The sequence below is a fragment of the Cardiocondyla obscurior genome, linkage group LG11, assembly GCF_019399895.1.
Source record: "Cardiocondyla obscurior isolate alpha-2009 linkage group LG11, Cobs3.1, whole genome shotgun sequence".
NCBI classification, from domain to species: Eukaryota; Metazoa; Arthropoda; class Insecta; order Hymenoptera; family Formicidae; genus Cardiocondyla; species Cardiocondyla obscurior.
The window spans coordinates 3,980,521-4,002,676 of NC_091874.1; the positions used below are offsets into that span (position 1 = coordinate 3,980,521).

At 45.0% G+C, this 22,156-nt stretch overlaps 2 long non-coding RNA genes across 3 annotated transcripts in view; one reads left to right on the forward strand and one right to left on the reverse strand.

The window, feature by feature from the left end:
* The window catches only part of LOC139106361 (uncharacterized), a 187,581-nt gene that overhangs the window by 22,178 nt on the left and 143,247 nt on the right, over nt 1-22,156 (reverse strand). The gene's annotated exons all lie outside the window — the stretch shown is intronic.
* LOC139106411 (uncharacterized) lies at nt 10,424-13,588 on the forward strand. Its single transcript, XR_011546350.1, has 3 exons — nt 10,424-11,733; nt 11,965-12,138; nt 12,521-13,588. It is a non-coding gene; the product is annotated as an uncharacterized lncRNA (long non-coding RNA).

A 22,156-nucleotide genomic window follows, 5' to 3' on the forward strand; every position in this document is an offset into this window, starting at 1 on the left:
GGGGACCGCTGGATGTACGGTCTGCGCGGTCGACGGTACCGGCCATCGGGTTCGGCCGATGTTGTTGCGCCCGAAATACCGGACCGATGGACGAACGGGCGGACGGACGGACAACCAATGGCTTTTGTACCGATAAAATACTTCTGTAATTAAATGCGAGCGGCGCGCATTCATCTAACTGCCTATGCACGTTGCCGCGTCGTACCGTTATTGATCACAGCTTTCGGAAATTTATAAAGCACAGTCGATGGGACGCGCGGGATGCGCTCGGATAGGGAAATAAACGGCCGGTAAATCGAGAGCGACATTAGGGTTACATCATTTGTTATTCCGTTGACGGTTCTGCCTAGCTTCTTTACGGTCCGCTTCGTCGCGACGCGCTCTTTAATGAAATCATTTTAGGATCCTACCAAAGTATGCGGCCATCTAGGGCGAAATCGAACGAAGCCGGGGCGTCTGCCGCGAGACGATATCTCGGCGCAAGGCTGCACGGCAGCTGTAGTCTCCTCGTTTATTGTACATAGGGACGCGGAAATTGTGGCCAAAGCAAAGGCGGTCGGCTCGCGGTTCGGTAAACACTAAACACTCGTTAGCGTATAGATTGAAACGCAATCTGTATTCGGTGCGGCTACCACGGCTGCGGAGGAAGACGGAGGCAGACGCGGAGAAACGACGCAGACAAAGAGGGCTCGGGCTAACTCCGCGACGACGATGAGGGGGAGGAGGGGGAGGGGGTTACGTCGGGGGTTGCCGGCGGAAGGGTAGGTTCCACAGCCCAAAGAGCCCGAGGCCCCCCACTAATTGATTTGTGCTCCAGCTTCAACGGCCCTCTCTGACTTCGTTCTCTATCTCCTCTCCGTCTCTCTCTTCCCTTCGCGCAGTAACGCCGCACACACATCAGGACACCATAGGTAAAGCCACACGCGCTAAATACGCTGCCGCTTCGGCTACCGACCACCCCTTTCCTTTCCGGTGGAGGAAACAGAGGTCAGTCCTTCTGCATCAAAGGTTCAAAGGACTGTTATCTTACAGGCATCGTCGTGGACGGTTGCGTACCGAGGGTAGCTAATTGCGAGATACGCGAGCACTTTCGATGCCACCCTTCGGCGATCATTCGGCTTTACGAGTTAAGGAACTCGCACGAGAGTCAGTTTTTTTTTTTTTTTTTTTTTATTAATTATTAATATTGAATGAATAAATATCGGCGAAAATATTAATAAAATAATGAAGAACTTTTTGTTCCACCTCGAGTCAGTCCACTTTGCTTTCATCTTGAAATTTTTCAACCTTAGATAATAATATCCTGAGTAACGTAACGTCTTCTCTTTCTCTTTCTTTCTCTCTTTGGCGCTCTTCTCGCTCTGTCCACGGGCTAACGTAAACGAGCTTTCGCGCAGCGTGTGATACCTCCACCTCTGCACGTAACGCGTATGCGCACGTACGTGGAAATAGGTATTTTACATATGTTACTTTGACACCGAGTCTGGTTAAGACGTTTCACGTCGGCGATGATTACAGCGGCACGCTGCGCGACGACAAGATAAACATGATTCTGTACGCGCGGATGGTTCTGTGAGATACGACCCAACCGTCATACCGTCGACATTTCCTCAATATTTCAAGCAATCGGAATATATTGATTTTAAAAGATGCCATACTTTTTGCTAATCTATAATTAAAATTTTTTTAATATTATTTCCTACCGCAAGGTTCTTTTATTTAAGTACTTACAAAATAATTAATTATAAAACTTAATAACTAGCTTTCTCTACTGCATTTAAATATTATTTTTTCATAAATTTCTTGCTCTACTTTCCAAAGTAATTTTTCGAGATGGATATTCAACGAAGTGTTTAGTTAATAATTATCGCCGATATCACTCGTGACACTCTACCGAGCTTACACGCATTAGATGGTCGACGGATACATTTAGAGATCGCGGCCCGTGTCAACAACGACCACGACGAGGACAAGCTCTCTGTCCCGGATAATTGGATGAGCTCTTAAACATTGCAAATTACCCCCGCGGCGACTTACTTATTATACTACGAATCATGTGGGACGATGAGAACGGGGACCGAGGAGGCAGAATGGAGGGACGCGCTGTCCGCGACCACGGTTGGCCGTTTATATTATAATTTCAAGCTACGATTACTTTGCCTTTTGTCTCTCGACGGGCGTGCGTCGCGGTTAAAGTTCAAAAGCTTACTTATTATTTTCGGTCAAAGCAACGCGCCCGCATCGCCTGGGTGACCTTTTTCAAGCTGTCGCCCCGAAGGTTGCGGTCCGACTCGCGACCGCAAAACTGATCTCGTCTGCATCCGTCCGAGAGTGAAATATCGCGCGATCGATAACTGTCATCCCGTTCACGGCCGCGCGGGAATTAACTCGGAACAACGACGTGCCTTAATTCATTGACGAAAACATTCAGCGTGTTCGGTACGCGAGTAGAATTCGACAATTGCATTCAAGTCAAATGGACAAATGCCACGCGCAAATGGCCGCAAAGCATAGCTATATCACAGATCGCTGATCTTAGCTTAACCCGGGCAGGGGAGTCCAGATTCCGCCTACGTAGTATTCAATTTGAGCGGAGCGAATTGCAGATTCTCACCGACTGCCCGCGGGCTTATTATCGCACTTTACCGGGTTGAAACATCGGGTGAAATTGCTTCTCTACCCAGGCCGATCCACCGCGTACAATGATTCCGGAGCCCGCTTTACAGCGAACTGATACGATCTATAACCAAATATTCGGGATAGTTGAACCGGCAAATACGGTACGGCGAACGTACCGTGTTATCCAAATTTTTCCGACGATTATTAGGCCGACAATTATACATATAATTATACCTCGCAGCCTCTTCGCGCAATTTCTCAGACGTGGCGCTTAATCGATTACTGTTGATATCAAAAATATAAGAAATAATCTACTATGCTATTTACGAGCCGAGCAAAATTATGGATCATGCGATATTATAAAAACATGAGTTCTCTCGGAGACGTAGAAAGTTAATAACAGAAACTTAATTAAAGTCATTATTTATATAGGTATCTTCTTTTTAAAATTGAAGACGTGGACGAAAGCCAGAAGAGCAGGTCCAGCGCGATCGAGAGGCCAAAGACGATGAATCGGCATTAATTGATCGCTCGCGAGGTACGACGAAACGATCGGTGGACCCCGTAGGGTGATGGGTGGGCAGCAAAAGGAAACGCCGGGGGATGCCGGGAGGTGAGATGGGCCGCAGGGGGGGAGGAGGGGGAGGGTTATTAAAAATGCCCTGAAATATCCGGCGGATTAAATCGTCTCATTTGCATAAGATACGGTCACCGTAAACGCGAATTTATGGATATGCGAACGTATAGATTCGAGACCGAACGGGATAACTGCTAATAAAGGCTCATCCTGGCAGCAAATAATGAGGGGGTCCCCTGGGTGGCGTGGCGCCACGATATCCGGCTAAATATCTCGCATGAGCTTATACCGTACGCTACATTATTGCCGCGAGATACGTTGTAAACATTCTTTACTCGATTCGCGTTTCCCCTGGCCCCGCAGCTTCGCGGCGCCGCGGTTCATTTCCTCTTTCGCTCGGTCTTTCCTTCGACTTACGACACTGCGAATCGAGATATTCCCCAGCTTTTTCCATATGCAATAAAATGGCACGAGTTACGGCCCACGGAGCTCGTGATCAATAAACGTTAATTCATATAACCCGATATTACGATCGAATTTATGCATTACGACTAATAGCAGTAATATATTCCTCGATGACCCTCCTGGCGATTCCTCTTTTTGTCTTAATTGCACGAAACGATTTGTACAACGTCACACATTGTTGACGAAGCATTTTCTACAGGGACATAACAGAGATTGCGGACGGGCGTATTGTAAACGACAAATTTTTCTAATAGGTTTTTCCTTCTGATAACTTATATTCTTAAATTTAATTATACGAAAAAAAAAATTAATAAATAAAAGTACTTAATAATGCTGTTAGCAAATTCATCGGCAACAAGTTCGAACGTGTTCATCTATGTAGTTTGAGATATTAAAACGTTATTAGAAAACCTTCCGCGTTGTGTGCTGTATACAACGCATGCACCGTTCAAGTAATAGACTGGCGTGTACGAAGAGTCCTAACAGAAATGCTAACAGCACGGTATGTCACACGCGCATCAAGTGCCGAGAGATTCCTGATAGCGACTGCGGCCATATTTTCCGTTAATAGAACCGAGAGACTCGTGGAAGTGACTACATTACGACGAAGGACTGCGAGCGCGATTGACGTCGATAGTAAGCAATCCTACGCTTAACGAAGTTTTCGCGTTACCGGGAGAAGATCGTAAATATTCACTTGTTTGCCGGGACCATTAAAATTTTATTCTGTCGCTGTCACGTCGCGAAGATACTGCCGACGCTGGCGTTTGGAATTTTACACGAAAGATTGAAGACATAAAGACAATTATTGAGCAATTTTAGACCGTGATGTAACGCGAAGAAATAACGGGCGCGTTGTTATACAATCAATTCGCTAACGCGTAGTAATACCATTCCGGCAAATTGACAGATTTACGAGCCGATTTTACTTCCAGCCTCGCACATTGATTTTTAATACTATTTGAACTTTTTCTCACCTGTAAAAACTGTTCGACGAGCGGCGAAGTTATCTAATTCACGCGTTAAAAAAGATCAATTGATTAACGGAAAGTAGTTGTAAAAAAAAAATAAAATAAAATAAATCCCGCGACAATAAAAACTTGACGTAAATTAATTTATTCATGAACTTTATTTAAATGAAAATAAAACCGATGGCGAGAGAGAATTCGCTAAGCGAAGGCTATGTGTCTTTCGGAATATTACTTTCGGGATAATAATACGAATAAAGGCGGACAACCTGTGAAAATTGGCCCGGGACATAAACCGCGATTATACTGCGAGGTACATCGTACACCGAACTACGTCCCGAAATCAAGAAATATTCCCGTAGGCCTCATCCAATCGCCGCACCGCACCGCGAAAGTCGGTAAAAATAAATGTCGCCAGCCACACGTATATGCGATGGCGCGACGATAAATTAATCCGGCACATCGTCGGCCACGTTCCTCAGTCGTGGTAACACCGAATTCGTAGCCTTTCTCCCCTGCACCACTTATCCCTGATTTATTGAAATTATATCTCGGCACGCGAAAAAAACGTTTTCCGTACGTTTATACCGCTCTCGCCCAGTATATTCCCCCTTCTACGGCAATTATTCTTTATACCTGCGAGAGCAGCTATATCAGCAATTGAAGATTAATGTCTTTATCAGAAAAAAAAAAAAAAAAAGGTTTTATAATCGATACATATATTATATAATAGTCGACGTTCGTTCGTTATAGATAACGCGTATCGCTATATTTTTAACATATTTTCGCCGGCGCAATTTGTATCTTATCTTTTAATTTAAACACAATGATCAACGTAACATCCCTTTGCGAACGTAGCGGAGAAAATTTCGCCGATACTTCGGCCCGCCGCAAGCAACACATATAAATACATCGGGCACTTAGACGGTCACTTTGACCACGTCGGCGCTTCCGTTCAGCAGCTGCCAGGCCCTTCCTGTTTCTCGTTTCCGTCGCATTGACGCTCTCCAGATCAAGATAATCGAAGCTCGTACAGACCGTCGCTTATTCGAACGAACGTCTCTGTCGCTGGGGGGTGGCTCGGATGGATCGAGGGAGGGTGCTGTTGTATCTTGGCGCTATTAGCGCGAACAATACCGGAACCAGTCTGGGATGTATCCTGTCCTTAACGCCTCACGCTCTTTCTCTGTTACCCGTGGTCGCCTAACACCCTTCCTTCGTCCCTTCACCCACGGTATCTCTCATTTCTGTCCTTCCTTGCGCCCTTCTCGCGCCACCGAGGAGAGCCTCGAATGCCCGATGCTTTTTCTCGCGGGCAATTTATCAAGGCTCTCCGATGTTTTTGTATCTGTCAAAGTATGGCGTATTGTGTGTATATATAAACGCACACACGTATGCACGTGTCTATATATAGTTATATATATAACTATACATCGAATCTGCTGTCGCGGTGAAGTGCAGTCACGGCGAGAAAAGAAGCTCCCAGCGCAATTCGTTCTTGCGAAGAATTACGGATGATTCGGACGCAACTGTCACTGAGAGGGCGTTACGAAAACAGATTTGATATATCGTCGCCTGTCACGCATCAATGTCATTATTATCCGCGCGAATATCCCCGGCTATTCTTTTCGATTTCAAAACTACGCCGATTAAAATACTAAGAGTAGGACCTCGGTTATTAAAACATTCGCGGAAAAAAAAAAGAAAAAAAGAAAAAAAATTTTAATATTAAGTTGCACGGCGCTGAGAAGTATTGAATGAAAATTGGTAGCCTTCTCGAGGATTTGACAGCGTTATTGATATGCGAGTAGTAGGCGTCACCAACAGGGAGCAGCTTCCTCGAAGTAATTTATATATTTTCTTTCGGCCGATATTTGTCATCAAAGAGTGGCCATTAGTAGAAGAGCGAAGCGAAAGAAAGGCCTCTGGGAGACACAGCAGGAGGCATTAGACCGTGGCTCCCATTAGCTCGACTTGGTTTTTCTCCCGAAAGGAAATTAATGGCTGATCTCTTCTGCTCGAATCCAACCGCCGATAGAACCGAGCCGAACTGTATTCTCGTTATGTCTCTCCGTAACTTGCGCGACCGTGAGATCCAACTATATAATTAAATATTAATTTTTAATTTCCTTTAATATCTCGCATTCTAATTTAATTACGGTGGACGACTACCGGAATAAAAAAAAACACGTAATGCCGCTGGACTCGACTATCTATTAATTCAAGATAACCCGCGCGCCCCGTCGCTGGACGATCAATCATAATGCGGAAAGAGACGTTATGATACAAACGTATCTAAGCGCATCCTGCTTCTCGAAGCTATAGGGAGCCAGTCGGTCGGTCGTTCGCACTCGCAGTTGGGAACCATGTGAGTGGCACGTGACTTAAGAGAATGTAGCAATTATATCTCCACTTCATCCTCTCCTCAGCCTTCATTCTGCACCACCTCCGCAACCAGTATTGCCTCCTCTTTCCTAGTCTGCTTTATCCTCCTTCAACACCTTCCCTTTGCTTCCTTCAATGGACCGTCTTCGTAGTGTAACAATTAACGTAGCTTCGTGATATCAAAAATGACCCTTCCCCGAATCTAAAAACTGGCGGCTGCTCATCAAAGGCGGCCGCAATAAATTCTTATTGCCGAGAGTATTTACGATTCCGTGAACGCTGCTGCGTTCGCCCTTTTTTTTTTTAATACTCTTTTTTTTTTAAATCTTTTATCGATTATTAAAACTCTTAAGTTTTATTTTTTTAATCTCTTTTTTTTTTAATCTTTTATCGATTATTAAAACTCATAAATTTTTTTTTTATTTTATCGACATTTGAAGCAAGGCTAGATCGAACTTAATATTTCGAACTGCTATTAAGTTCTTCGTATTAATCAATGAAAACTAAAATTTCTTCGAGATAATACAGAAGCAGGAAAGATCGATAGAGATACTTGTATTCCTATCTTTTACAGCGTAACCGTCAGAAATAATAGATGAACGCGCCGTGCATATTTAGCCAAACTCATTCGGACGGCGTACAGGAAATGAGATAAGAGAAAGCGGAATTATACGAGGCAGGTGTAGGTGGTCCCCGTGGCCATTCCCTCGGGAACGCATTTGCGGGCCGTTTGGGCCGGCCCGGATCGAGGCCTGATCTCTTGAGCCTTACACTTATACGGTAGCCGAACGACCCCAGGAAATCTAATTGTCGGTCTTCGAGCAAATTGCAAAAATAAACACGTGCGCGGATGGCGGTAAGCGGGGCTGAAGAGGCTGTACTAGGTAGAAAAGAGGTGAGAGCGGGGAACGTTGAATCGAGGATCAACCAGCGGTCGCCGGAAGTCTCTTCCTTTTTTCTGCCTCCGTCTCTGTCCCTTATTTCGCGATCTCCGTTCGATTCTCTTCCACGGGGAATGGAAATACTAATTTTGCGGAATACAGTGGCCGCGGACTGCGGTGAGCGCCCATTGAAAGACAGTGGTGTGGGTCGTGATTACCTCAGGATAATTATAGTCGACGTGCGCGCGGGTTATAGAAGAGGGTGGTGGAGCCCTTGGTGTGCACCGCGTCCGATATGCTTACGTGTGCGCACGGATATCACATATACCTGACGGAGATTCACGTAAAGTCATCTTCGTAAAAGCGTCACTTTCGAAGTCCCTTTCGTACGATTGCTCTCTTCGCAAATTCCGAGGAAAGGTACGGCTCGTTGCAATTACGCGTGGATTATGTTAGTAACAAATTAAAAAATTATTACAAATAAAAAAAAAAGTATACGTTAAACTTTTTAATCTTTTAAATGTCGCTACTAAAATTAAATTATCGCTCGCTATTGTCATAAAATAAATTCAGAAAAGAACGCTTCGACATTTCACGGTCACCGGATTAACATTGACGAAATGCCTTTCGGTGAGACTCTTTTCGTGCAAGAGGCGGCGAAGCTGTGCCGAAAGGAGGCCTCGACAAAAGGCAGAAAAGGGAGTAAGCGACAACGAAGAACGGCCGCGAGGAGGACGGAGAGGACGAATGCGAAGGGGGTCATGAACTTGCGCACTTGGAGCGGTTGAGAGAATTCGTGTCTTTGTCTCTTCGATGAAGGGCGCCGCGGTAGATATCTCTCGGGGTATATATGTGCGCGGTTTGAGGTGGAGGCACTAAATCAAGGCCCCGCATGCTTTGGATGGCGTCTAACAAATGAGCCAATGACAACCAGCCCGGCCTGGCTGCGCTCTCTCGCGTCTCTCTCTTTCTCTCTTACGTTCTCTTTTCCCTCCCGGTCCCCGTTCCCCTTTCACTTCGCCGTATTCTCTCTCGCTCCCGCGGGAACAAAACGATAATATATTCGAGCGCGCGAGAGAGCACAGACGGGATCCGGACGGATCGAGCGGATACTATATATGCTGTTTCGAGGTCCACGTGGTGGAAGGATGATCGAAGCTGAAGCGAGCGAAATAAGACGGAGGAAGACGGCGTAAGATCGTGGCTGCGGCTGATGGTAGCGGAGCGGGCGGGATGAAGCCTTTTACACGTCACCGAGAACTAATACCCCGACGCACGCTAATGACGGCCAATAATTTAAAATATGAATTTGTATAAATCACTGGTAATCGTTAATTTCTCGGAATGTTAGATCGGTCCGGTCCATCACGCAGCGGCACAGGGCGACGGCGGTCGCTGCGTCTTTGAGGTCCTCACGGAGGTCATTTATGCCGGGGCCTCAGATTAATTGGATTAATTAGGCATTACTGTGCCCCAGGGCACGCCGGTGCATTAGTCGGCACCAGAGAACGGAGTCCTATGAGGTACCGACGAAGGCCTCCCCGCGACCTTCGACGGAGGGATCACTCTAGAGGATTCGCGGGATCTTTGATTTAGATCGACCTGCTCGGGCGACCTTCTCAATTCTCGGAAGCTATCCGTCTTCATCGTTCAATGAGCTTCGTGTCTACAGTTTTTTGCGGGATTTCATCAATCTATTTTCTAGCAAATGAGACGGGCTGCGGAGATCGTGAAAAATTTCGGCAGAGCGAGGTGATTTCGCGGGATAGAAAATTAATAAAGAGATTATCGTCGTCGCTTTCTAACGAGCGCCTGTACGAGCTGCGAGATAAAAGAAATCGCCATCGAGAGACTAAGCGTAAAATAATGAATGCGCGATAGTCAAAGCGCGAAATCGAAGGCTTGTCTTGACCTCGTCGTTGATCTCGAGGCGCGTCCGTATCGTCAATGCCGTACGACACAAACGATCGTCGAATCGTCGGGAGGAGAGCAGCGCGAGCGGGGACCTTTTTCTGTTGCATGGTCAAAAGTCATTACCGGGCAACGAAATTTGACATGGTTTTTACTCTTGTTGCGCGAGAGCGCGTGAGCGTTCGCCTATAATTATTTCCACATCTATCACTCCGGTCCGGCAATGGCCGGCGCGGCTGCACCTCGAAGATTGAAGATCGGCTCGCTTGAAAAAAATGAGACGCGAAACCGGGGCCTCTTTCGAGCAATAGCACTGCCGGTGGGGAAAGAAGAAGACGAAGGGACCCCTCGTCTATATGTGCTCCGTCGTCGACTGAATGCCAGTCGGTTTCCTCTTGTTCGACGACGGCGACGCACGAAAGGCTTCGATGACGTATGGTTCGTAGAAGAAGGAGAAATAAAGAGGAAGAGGTGAAGAGATGGAGAAACGTACCTGAGATTGTCCTCGGGTTAGGAGAAAAAATGTCATTGTACTTGGAGAAACGAGCAGTCATTTCGCCTGAACGGCTTGACGCTGGCTGATTTTCTGTGCTCACTACCGATCCATTGATGAACGCTCGAGAGCCATTAGCGATTTAGCCTCGGGCGATTACATATCTCGTGATGCTTGAATATTTCCGTGCGAAGGATACATATCCGCTCGACAAAGAACAACGTTGAATCGCGCACTTGTACGATCGTGGATATTAGTAATGCATGCGTGTTATTATATTTTATTAAAAAAAATTTATACTTTATAAGAATAATCATATATTTAATCGTAGATGTGCAACGTAATCTTTTTATTTCATATTTCGATCTATTTTTCATATTTAATTTCCGAGATTGCGGGGCCAGCCTAAATACGACAAATACCCGTGGCTCCGTACACCGATAAACGATCAGCAGAAGCGGAGAAGATCGTCTTCGCCGCTTTGCGAGGTCCACGTGGATACACCTATCTATAGTAGAACGCTCTGATGTATTTCCGAGGCTTGGCGAGCGGCCACCATTATGCACATGATAATTAGAATGCGTTGGCGCGTGTCTCTATATATCCGCGCGTGCTGCACGCGTGCTGTGAGTTAGAATACCAGCTTCGCCGTTTACCGACCGCCCTTTCATTGGAGCAGTCGCACTGCTCTTTCAACGAGCTACTCGCTACACTTGTACATCGTCCGGGGCGGCGAAGTTTCTTTCTCTCTGATCCGCAGCTACGGTTTGCACGTCTCCGCCGGTGCACGTCCGAGTTTCGAATAAATTAGTCGAGTCACCTCCGCGCATCAAAAACGAAACCATCTAGGAGCCGCGCAACGATGGGCCGCATGAAGAGAAACGCAAAGAGATCCGCCGACCGTGTGCGTCCGCGATCCAAAGAGACTAATAAAATTGAGAATCTGCCGTGTCTTGCACCGCATCGAAAACATCGCGACTTCGTGGCGGCGCGAGGTGCGGAAAAATCTCGCGGTGTCACGAAGAATATCAATGGCGAGGAGCGATTTATTTTTAACGCATACTGCATTACATTCGGAACGTTATATGTATGATAAACATTTTGATAGAGCCATATAATAATTTTTAAAAAATATTTGACGTTTCTTTATTATGCATTTTTTAACGCGCGTTATCGAGTTCGAAGTACAACTAGCATTCAATTTTACCCCGCGCAATTTTTAATAGCCGGAATAATTATAATATTAATTATTACATTATAACTGCGCGTGTGAGCATTTAATTACTTTCCTTTTTACGCATTTACAGGTTCTCTCAACAATTATATCGATACGCGGAGAGCTTCGGATGACACCGGGATCGGCACAGGAAATTGTTGAAACTCAGCCTGATTACAAACAGGCTTACCGTTTGCCGATGCCAGATGTACATTCGCGTAAGTACAATCCCGAGGGCGGGGATAATGCCCGCGTCAAGTTTTAATATCGAGTTTCGGTATCGAATGCTACTCAGAAGTGGTTGGAGATAAAAGAGGAGAAACGATGTTCTTACCGGTAGGAAGACTCAGCTTCGAGGCTCGGAACCATCCGCGCAGACAACGACGATATCTTGTTTCTTTAATAAACGGAAACGGAACGTAATCGTATTATTTGTTTCTACCTTTAAGAATACTATCCTCGTCCTAATACCCGGCTCGAAGCCGAGGGAGAAAGACGGCGGCGGCTATACGTCGAGAAAACGAAGACCGCGGGGCAGAAGGAAAGAAGGAGAGAGGCAAAGATCCACCACGGCGGATGAATGAACGGAGGGAAGGGAAAGAATGGAAGGAATATTTAAGAAGGTATTAAACTTCCCTTTTCCGTTTCTATCTCCGTATGGATGAGAAAGTATTAACGTTGTATTTTATTCGCGGCGACCCGATGAGTTTCTCGAATGCGGGAAATACCTTATCGTCCGGATTCCATTTCCAAGTATCAGTAACTCATACCTCACTGCGGCCGAGTTATCCGACGATTCGAAGCACTCTTCGCGTTATATTAGCCAGCGTTATTGATATTTAATGCAACTTGTAATTCCTTCTTCTTTTTCTTTCTTTTTTTTTTTTTTTATCGAGAGTTACCGTAATATTTTTATTATATCATTACTTGAGATATTTAAAACGAACGATGCAATCGCGTATCAATTACGTCGCTTATCAATTCGATAAATTTGTTTGGTTTCAGATTCAGACGCGTACCAGATATAGACCGCAGAGGAAGTCCACACGAGAGGTCCGAAGTGAAAAGTTCGCACGCGCATGCGGTCGCGTAAAACGTGTAGTCGGGACTAAATCCCGCGGTCGCTCCCGCTGCGATATTCTTATTGAGAATAGTAGCTGCGAAGCAAAACGTCCCGAGATCGCTGAATGGGGTACCGCGGCGCGGCAGAGTCAGGTGTCGGGGCCCAAAGAGAAACGCATTAACAGGTGTTGCGCTTCGAGGTAATAGCCGATATATCATCGCCGGGGCCCACCTAAACGAACCCGCGTAGAAGGGGCAGAGGCATATGCCGGCAAGCGATATTTTACGAAACCTCGAAGATCGACCGCGTGAGAGACATCGAGGTTTGATTAGGAGCGCGACCAGCTGGCTGATAGACTTCCTTTTCCGAAGGACGTATGAACGATGGGCGATAAACGAATCAACGAGACCGCGCGATGGGTGTGCTGAGCGCACTCTTACTATTTCAGTGGTATAATAACGTCTTAAAGATGAGAAACGATCGAAATCACCGCGAGCCGTCTTTCCGAACGGCGTGGAGCGTAATTATGATAGATAACAAAGCAGTGCATTTATTGTGTAATTAAACGAAGACGGCCTAGCAAGTTATGAACTAGTCGTAGCGCGGAGCGCTTTACTAGACGGCAATTTAAATACGAATGCGAAATCGTGTACAGATATAATTATGCTCGCCGCGAACTACAAGCGATTAATGAATCGTGAACGCACCTCCGCTACTTTGTGAACGACAATTCGGGTTGCAGGAATTGAAATAAACTCCCGCCACCGCGGATCATCTGTTATCCTTAATTATTGCAAGCATTACCTGGAAGGCCCATAAAATGCGTCGCGCCGTATATAATCGCCGCTACAGCAGCCGAACCGATCTGTAACACCGCGGCAACGGGCGATGTTTCATCCGGATCATGAGCAAGTAACTTCTACATTACGTAGACGCTTGCCGAGCGACTTTACTGGTCGGTGGCGGTGGCTAAAGACTCGGGGATCAGGTTCAGTTAACGATTACAAATTGGGTGCCCGATCGGTACCTATTCCCGGATTAATACAGCAATAAATAATCGAAAGCTGATTACCAGAAGCAGCACCGCTTTATATTTAACGTTGTCAACGTGAAACGCAGAGAACCAATGCCGCGGCTGGGAAGCGAAGAAAAATCGCGAGAAAAAGACTGGTACCGACATAAAAAAAATTAAAAAAAAAAAAAATATGCAGGGATTTAAAAAAGATTACGCAAAAATTTATGGAAAAAAAAATGCGACAACTTTCACACATCCGACGTGTCGACAAACACGGGCTATAAAATTGTCAAAAAGTGTTAATTCTATTTAGTGACGTTTAATAATTAATGGCTATTATTAATTTATTAATTCTCCCTGAAATAATATTTGAAAAAAAAATATTCTGATTGATAAAAGTAAAAAGTATTGCGTCTAATGAAAGAAAGTAATAAGATGAGAGGGAAGGTAGTATATCGGAGAATTGGGGGAGGGAAAAAAGACAAGGGGAGATGAGACGGAGAGTAAGATGCAATCACGAGCTCGGCGCGACAATTTCTTAACGTCTGATGTATCCGTGCACCCGCGACACATCGAGCTGGTTTTAAGTTATACCAGGAGGAACGTAAAACCCGTAAACGTGCCCGCGGCCAACATATTACGCGCATTAATTCGCCGTGCTTGACGTGGAAGGCGATTCGTAATACGCGAGCAGGAGCGGCGGGGCCGAGGGACACGTCAACCGGAGGCGGGGACCGTGCAGGGGGTGCGAGAGATGGAAAGAGGTGACAGAAACGAGGAAGAAGGCACCCGAGTACGATCCTAGTTTATAACGAGATTGGTAGGGCTACGTCCGATACGTATATTCGCGGCGTTGGATTTCTCGGTAATTATAAACTTAGATTCCAGTAAATATTCCCGTCAACCCTGGGCGACGGCAATTTACGAGATTAACCGAGTAGCATGCGAGGATGGAAAAGAGAGAAGGTGCAACAGACCGAGATACAAAGAAAGAGAGACCAAGGAGGACGGGGGCGGGAGGAGAGGACAGTCTTCGCAAAGACATTTAAGGGAGACTTCTCGAGGCCAAGTATTCATCATATAGTTAAGCACTAATTCGAAATACTTAGGAGAAATACGTTAACAATTTTAAACAAGTATTTAATGCCGATAAATTTAATTTTTTAAAGAAAGAAAGCGAAAGAAATGTTGCTGGAGAAGCTTAGAATTTCACATTTCGTAATTAGCTTTATAAGCTAAAAATTTAAATGGCATTTAAATAATTATTTGAGTATATACAATAGAAAATAAATAATAATTTTAAAGGGTTTAAAAAACGCGTATAATGGTTTTAAAAAGTGAAGAAGGAGAGAGCGAGTGTATGTCATAAACTCGTAGATCAGCATTCCTGACTCTCGATGTTCACGGTTTCACACGTGCATATTGACTGAGATCCTCAACCTGATAGTAGAACGATACTCTGCATTATTGCATTTTATCCATACACCGATATTACCTCGTGTCATGTAATATAACATAAGACTTTTTAAATATTTTATATATTGCGAACAGTGGAGAGCCAGGGAAGAGAGCTGTCAGCTGATTTCTTGTTTCTTTCCATATTATAAATGTATGATATACTTTATAATTTGTAATTTGCCCCTGCTGCGTCGTAAAATAATTCCTTTGTACGTATCTGATAGTCGAGAACTGAATATAAGCTCATTTTTATGAATGAAGTCAATGGACTTTGGAGCTTAACATCGGATACATTATCTGGAGTATTATTGGAATAGATTTAAGCGTGCACCGCGAACGTCGACTGCTCGACATTAATTTTCAGTGTCAGGCAGTAACGACGACATTTCAAAAGCGATATAAATCAGTTTCCCTGATATCACAAGATTCTCACCGGCATAAAATTAGAAATAAATGTCTATTTGAAATGTCTTATACCCACGTTCTATTTTATATTTTCTATTTTAAACATTTATACGCAATTAAATGTGCAATAAAGTGCATGCTGGAAATTTGTTGTTTAAAATTTTGTAATATACTATCCGCTAATTAAAGTAACATTAACTTTTAATAAAATATCGAGCAAACAAAGAGTGCAGACGTCGACTAACGCGAACAAAGACGGTAAATGTCCCGTGACAGTCGGTCCAACCGGCGACACGATGCTGCTTCAACGGATGTTAGTGGAGCATGGGCGATTGTAATACCATGGAATTAATCTATGCCCACGATGGTAATAATAAGGAAATGTTTCAATCCCGATGATGTATGGCGCACCGTTGCCGGTACGTTCACGGTAGGAAAAGGGTCTTCGTTGTTCCACGCGGTGACGGTTGTCGTTGAAGAACGATCAATCTCGTCAACGAGTCAAGCATTGGGATCAGGGATCCTTCTGTGATGAGACAGATCCTACGGGGACCGCCGTAATCGTTTGCTACAATGAAATGCATTCTCGGCGCGAGATTAAATGTCCGACACTTTTGTGGCGTTTAAAAAGCAATAGTATTCGGAGCATTAGTTTAATAAACAAAAGCTGAATCGGCTCGTCTCTATACGCGTTATATTTTTAAGATAATTTTTCGCTTAATTATATCGTATTATTATCACGAAACGGCTTCGCGGTAAGTTGACTTATTTCGGTCGAGATTTACGTCGTCCAAGATCAATTTTTCGCTGACCAAGCGTTTCCTAGCTTACTCGCGGATGTCTCGCAGCCACAGATCTTGATCTCCGCGAACGAAACGCGGCGTGTCGGATCGCAAACAAACGCAGCCACGGGACTCCGCAAACTAATCCTAATCTCGCGCTACCGACAAATCGCTCGCCATAAATCCAAGGCCAAGAAACCGAGCGCCAAGACGCTGCTACGTAATCGAAGATAAACCGCCGTGTTCCCTATCCTCCACCACCACCGCCCCACGAGCGAAAAGCAACTATCGTACGGTTATCAAAGTCAAAGCAGGACGCCGGAGCCGCGGGGGGTATACTGTAAACAGAGAAAGGGTACCGGCGAGGGATGATGTGTCCTGGTAACTTATCCAAATAAATCAGAAATGCCGTCGAGCGTGTTGCACGTGAGCCACGATAGACGTTCGCGGGTATACAACGATAAAAGGTTTAAACAGCGGGTTAGGCATTTGAATTACGAGGGTTTCTACGAGGCGCGGAAGTAGAACCGCGTTTCCTAGCGGCGCTATTTTTACGACTACACATAATGGCAGACCGAAAGCGATAATTCTTGAATGGCCATCGGCGCTCGAGTTTTAAGGGATGCGAGATTAAACGTAATTACATGACATTTTGCTAACAATTGTAAACGTTGAGTACAGTACACTTTTCGATATTTTATGCATGTAATAATTTTATTACGTGTACTGACCATTCGACGCATTTGTAAATGTATAAATAATTAATTACGTTGAATACATAAACGTATATAATAATCAGCAGTAGCCTACGTATCGATCTGTGTACGGGCGTACAGATCATCCTTCGCACAGGACTTTGGTAGTTTGCACCCTTCTACCGCGCAATATTAATATCTCTAATCATTCACCGGCCCCTTCGCACCCTTATCAAAGGATGCCATAGGCGGCGCTTGATACGTGTTATTCAGATTTATCCCATTTGCCTTTGGGACCATATTTATCCGTAGAACAAACCAAGTACACGGCCCGATAAAGCGTTCGTTTCGCGGAAAGGATTAATGCTAAGCCGCAAATGAAGGGTTCGGTCATTTTTTGTCTTATTGTTAGCCTCCCTATGGTGCACGACAGAATATATAGCGTGCTCCGCTATTATATAAACTACCAAACAAAAGGACACACCGATAAATATCCTTCTTGGAAGATTTAATTGACGAAAGGGATCGACCTTTTATTAATTTAGATTTTATTAATTATCACTTCATCGAATTAAAATAATTTCCGGTTATTTTTAACGTTGCCCTTTTTTTTAAATATTTCTTTGCAAGTTGAAGCGAAGGAAACGCGATAATTTCAAAAGAAATATGCATTTTTCTCATTTTTTTCTTTTCCCTCCCCTCTTTCTCCCCCTCAAAATACAGATCCGTTTCGCGGCGTCCTACTTTTTTCACGAGAAAAAATATGAAGGGACGAGATTAATCCCAAAGTGCAGATACTGTACATATTACAGGATATTTCCACGCACGTATGGATCTGCACGGCTGACTAAAGGGCGTTGGTCAACATGATATCACGTTGAGCCATGAACGCCGACTCTTTAATTTTTAACGGACTCAGCATTTTCTCTCCCGCTTACGTAGCCCGCGAAAGGGGTGGGATCATCCCCCGTGAAGGCGCGACTGGATATCAAAGTCGCTATTTATAAAGAGCCGGGCGAGGATGAGCGCGCGCGCCACACGTATATTCTCGATAATACGCATTTCCATGCACACACGTACGTCTGTATGCACGTGTGTATATGCAGACATACCCGCGCGCGGAGGAGGCGCGCGAAAGAGGACATGCGGAGGGACCGGTCGGCCGTATTTGCATATAGAGAGCGTTAGCTAAGGGAAATAGAAGCCGAATACGTGACAGCCTTGCTCTGGGAGGCGATTCTTCGCCGAGAGACGGACACTTCCTATCAGCGAGTTCATTAATAACCAGACGAAGCTGGCCAAAGGTGAGGAGGGTAGCTAAATGGCCGAACGTTTCTCCATAATCTCTCGTCCCCTCTCTTTCCTCCTCTCACTACCTCAATCTCACAGTGTCCTTCTTTCTCTTGCGCTATCACTATCCTACTACAGCCCTTTAATGTACCATAAATGATCCTTCGTCTTCAGTGCAGACCTTATCTAGCCAACACACGAGGAAAACTCGTAAGCCATTAATGCGGCGCGATAACAGCTGAAAAGAAAGCGTGCTGATAAATCGCGAAGGAATACGCACGCTCTTCCATAAATTAACAGCTACAAGACAACGCCCGGTCTCTATTTATACGTGCTTTTTCGCTCACGGGTCTCGCGTCGTTGATGACTATCCGAAGGCTGCAAATTAAATTCATAAGTAACGCTACAATAATTAAAAAAAAAAATTAAAAAAAAAAATTAATAAAACGCAAAGCGAATATGATTTAGAAATTATTTCTTTCGAAATGAGGCGGTGAGAGAGCAGCGAAATTATTTGACGGAAGTGCAGGTACATAAGAATGATATTGAGACAATGACGGCAGCTGGGTGGCGCAGAGCGCACCTGTCGACCTGTGCAAACAGAAATAACGAATAACAGATAACCGTTCTTTTTTTTTTTTTTTTTTTTTTCCGCTCTCATCGACTTCAATATGTTGCTCGCCACTCGATACGCGCTAGCTCTACATTATTCGCGTATGATTCTGCTCGATCGCAAGCCTTTTCAGAATTAATCGCAATATTAACAAAGAAACAGAACAGTACGCAATGAAATTGCAATCTAGGAACGACCGATGAAACGTGGACCATCTTAGAGCGTCGGGGGTTGCCTCTCTTTCGGATTCATGAACGGGTGGTTCCGTTAGAGTCGCCATAAGTCACAATTAGGTCACGGGTGGGCAGAGGGTGCGCCGGCGTGTCTCTCTTTAGAAGTGTAGGTGTTGGCGCTACGAAAATCAGGCATCTCGAATGAAACTGAAACGTTCGTGGCAAAGGGAACGGGCTTTGCGGTGGATGCCAAACGAGAGAATCCGGTTGGTCTATACTGATTTAACGCCGGTCTAATTCGAGCGCCCGCGTCGTCCCACGGGCTATACCCGTCTATAACGCATAAATAATTACCACTTAGCCCCTTTGTCGTTACGTTGCCACGTTCGCCCTGTCGCCCCCTCTTCCTCTCCCTTGGCCCGGGTTGTCCTCTTTGTACGCGCAAATCGTTTATGACCGTAAGATTTATCGCGGTATGCGGCGTCTGTCGCACGGTCACCGTGCCGGAATCATCATTAAAGTTCGATAATTCACGCGTATTATGATGCGCCCGGGTCGACTGATAAACAACAGGTTTACTGCGCGACGATTCAGCGAAGAGTTTTAGTGTTGCGTTCGAAAATAGTCCCGCCGATCTTAGCACCGAATGAGCACGTTTCCAATAAACGCAATACAAGTTCACGCTGTCTCTTGGCCGCGCGCGGAATGTCGATGCGCGTTGTCTTGCTACTTGTTGAAGATATGCAGGCACCGTTCGATACCGTTTTAGACACCGCGAGGCGAAACCTCCGGCGTGCGCTACTAATAAACCCAAGGAGACGTATCGTATGCAGAATGCGAAATGAATAGAAGTAAATATCTTAAGCGTTTCAGATTATATATTTACGGATTTAAAAAAAAAAAAAAAAAAAAGAAAGAAAAAAATTATAAAAATTAAAAATTAAAATATATTAATAAAACGTTATTATTAACGTTTTCAAGTAGCTTTCTTCTCCTTTTAATGCAATATCATCGATTGAAATGCTATATTAAATTCAGGTCGCATATTCGTTGGAATATCCGAGACATTCTTAAATACTTAAAGATCGTCGCGAGATCATTCGACAAAGAATGAAAGAACAAACGTAGACGACGAAGGGCGCACGGCGCAGTGAATAAAACCGGCGATCAACACGGAGAAAAATTCCAGCGGTCTCACGTACCGCGCTGAGAATAATCACGCCGGCGAAAAATCGAAGTGGGCCTTAAGATAGAGCAGCCATTCCGTTATCTTTACGGCCAAGCGATCTCGGGCTGGCGTATGACCACGATCGCGGGATCGTGTATTTGCGCGTGCACACATAAGTTTAGAACGTGAGGGAACGACCTTAGGCCGTCTCCCGAGGAGCCGCAGTCACCGTCCTCGTGGACCTCTTTCCCTCGCGTAAACTTTTACGACGTCGAGTTATAATTATTTTATTATCGCCGATCGTAAACGATCAAACAGTGAAGGTAATAATATGCAGTAAATACCTTTAATGGACAGCCCGAGTGGCCGGGTGAACGTGTTAAGACGCAGCCGCCGTTAAACAGCGGGACGTCGCCGCGCATTCTCAAATCAATCGATAGATTTATCTGGTTTCGTTCTTAATTTATCTCGCGCGGGGGCATAAAATCGCGGGGGGACTAAATGTTAATGTCTCCGAGCGGACGTGAGATTTGAAGTCGCGTCTCGTCTGCTTCTCGTGCTGCGAGGAAGGGACGGAGGCCCTTTAAAATTCCTGAAAATTATATCTTTTCGAGAAGACACTCCGCAGGCCTCGAATCGATAGCTACTTGTTGATGCAATCATTATCAAGGATCGTTAAATATCAATTTGACGTGCTACGGGTAATTAACCCTCGAGACCGGCACATCGAAGATTGAATTCGTAATCAGTACACCCTGCGGACCAAATTATCGCAAGCATCGCGTATACGATATGCGACTTCAATATCGGAATTGCGTTTTCACCCCAGCGGGATAATTGCCTCCGTTTCGCACGTAATCCGTACAATTCAGAGAAAGAGATTCCATTACAAAAGCGGAGACTCGCAATCCGCCGAAGAAATTACCAATCATTAAAAGAATCTACAGTTCGACCATAGAAATGTAGAGTCATAAAATCTAATCACCATCCGTTACGAACCACACATTCACGGCAAAAGTCATTAGGCAATTTATTTTTGCTCAACATAAATAGTAACAAGAAGAAGGTGGAGTGAAAAAAGAAATGTCATCCCGCGATTTACAAGTGTAATATGGTACACGGCGAATTTGTTCGAAGAAAAATACAAGTACAATGGAAAATAATTGCAATTTTCGAAATACATCGCGGTTGTTAGAGGGAATTAACTAGTAATATCCCATTCTCTGACCCATTTTTCCTCATTTGTTTATTACACGCGGATTACGATGTCCCCGCGAAGAATGGAGCGTATACCGCCTCGAGAACCCCTGCCGTAGTATTCACAATCATGGATTTGATTTGGCGTCGGTAATATAATGTCTCTAACGAGAGTGTGGTGTAAGGACAAGGGTGAAACGGGAAGGAAAGAGGGTGAAGGAGCGAAAGGAGGATAGCACGTAATGCCATAATGCCAAACCAACACAGTCTCGCTCGTCAGTATCTTTGATTAGAGACTGTATCCTCCTGATTTGCTTCTAATAAACCCATAAAAACCGCCGGGAGATCAGACTCCGCGCGGCTGCCACGGCGATTCAAAGATTCATTGAAGACGGGAGGAAGAAGGGAGGGTCACCGCGCTTATCGATATGCTCGTTTATAAAGACGAAGAATAAGACGCTCGTAAATTGGCTGCGCGGCGATTCTCATTCAACTGCACCGTGAATAAAAATTTGCAGGGCATGTATTTTCATTTTGTTAATCTTTCGCGCGGAATCGCAACTCATTATTTCTTTTTTATTACCGCGGGCAACGCGAACGAACGGCCGGATATACGCGAAACGATTTGACGAGAATTTGCAGAATTGCTTTTCTTGGGAAACAGCAATATTGTTCGCCGCAACGGAAAAGCCAGGGCGCGCGATTGAAACTTTGGATGCGTCTTGATGTATTCCCCGGCAAGACGCGTCCACGGTTTCATCGAGAACGTACGCCGCGGAAGT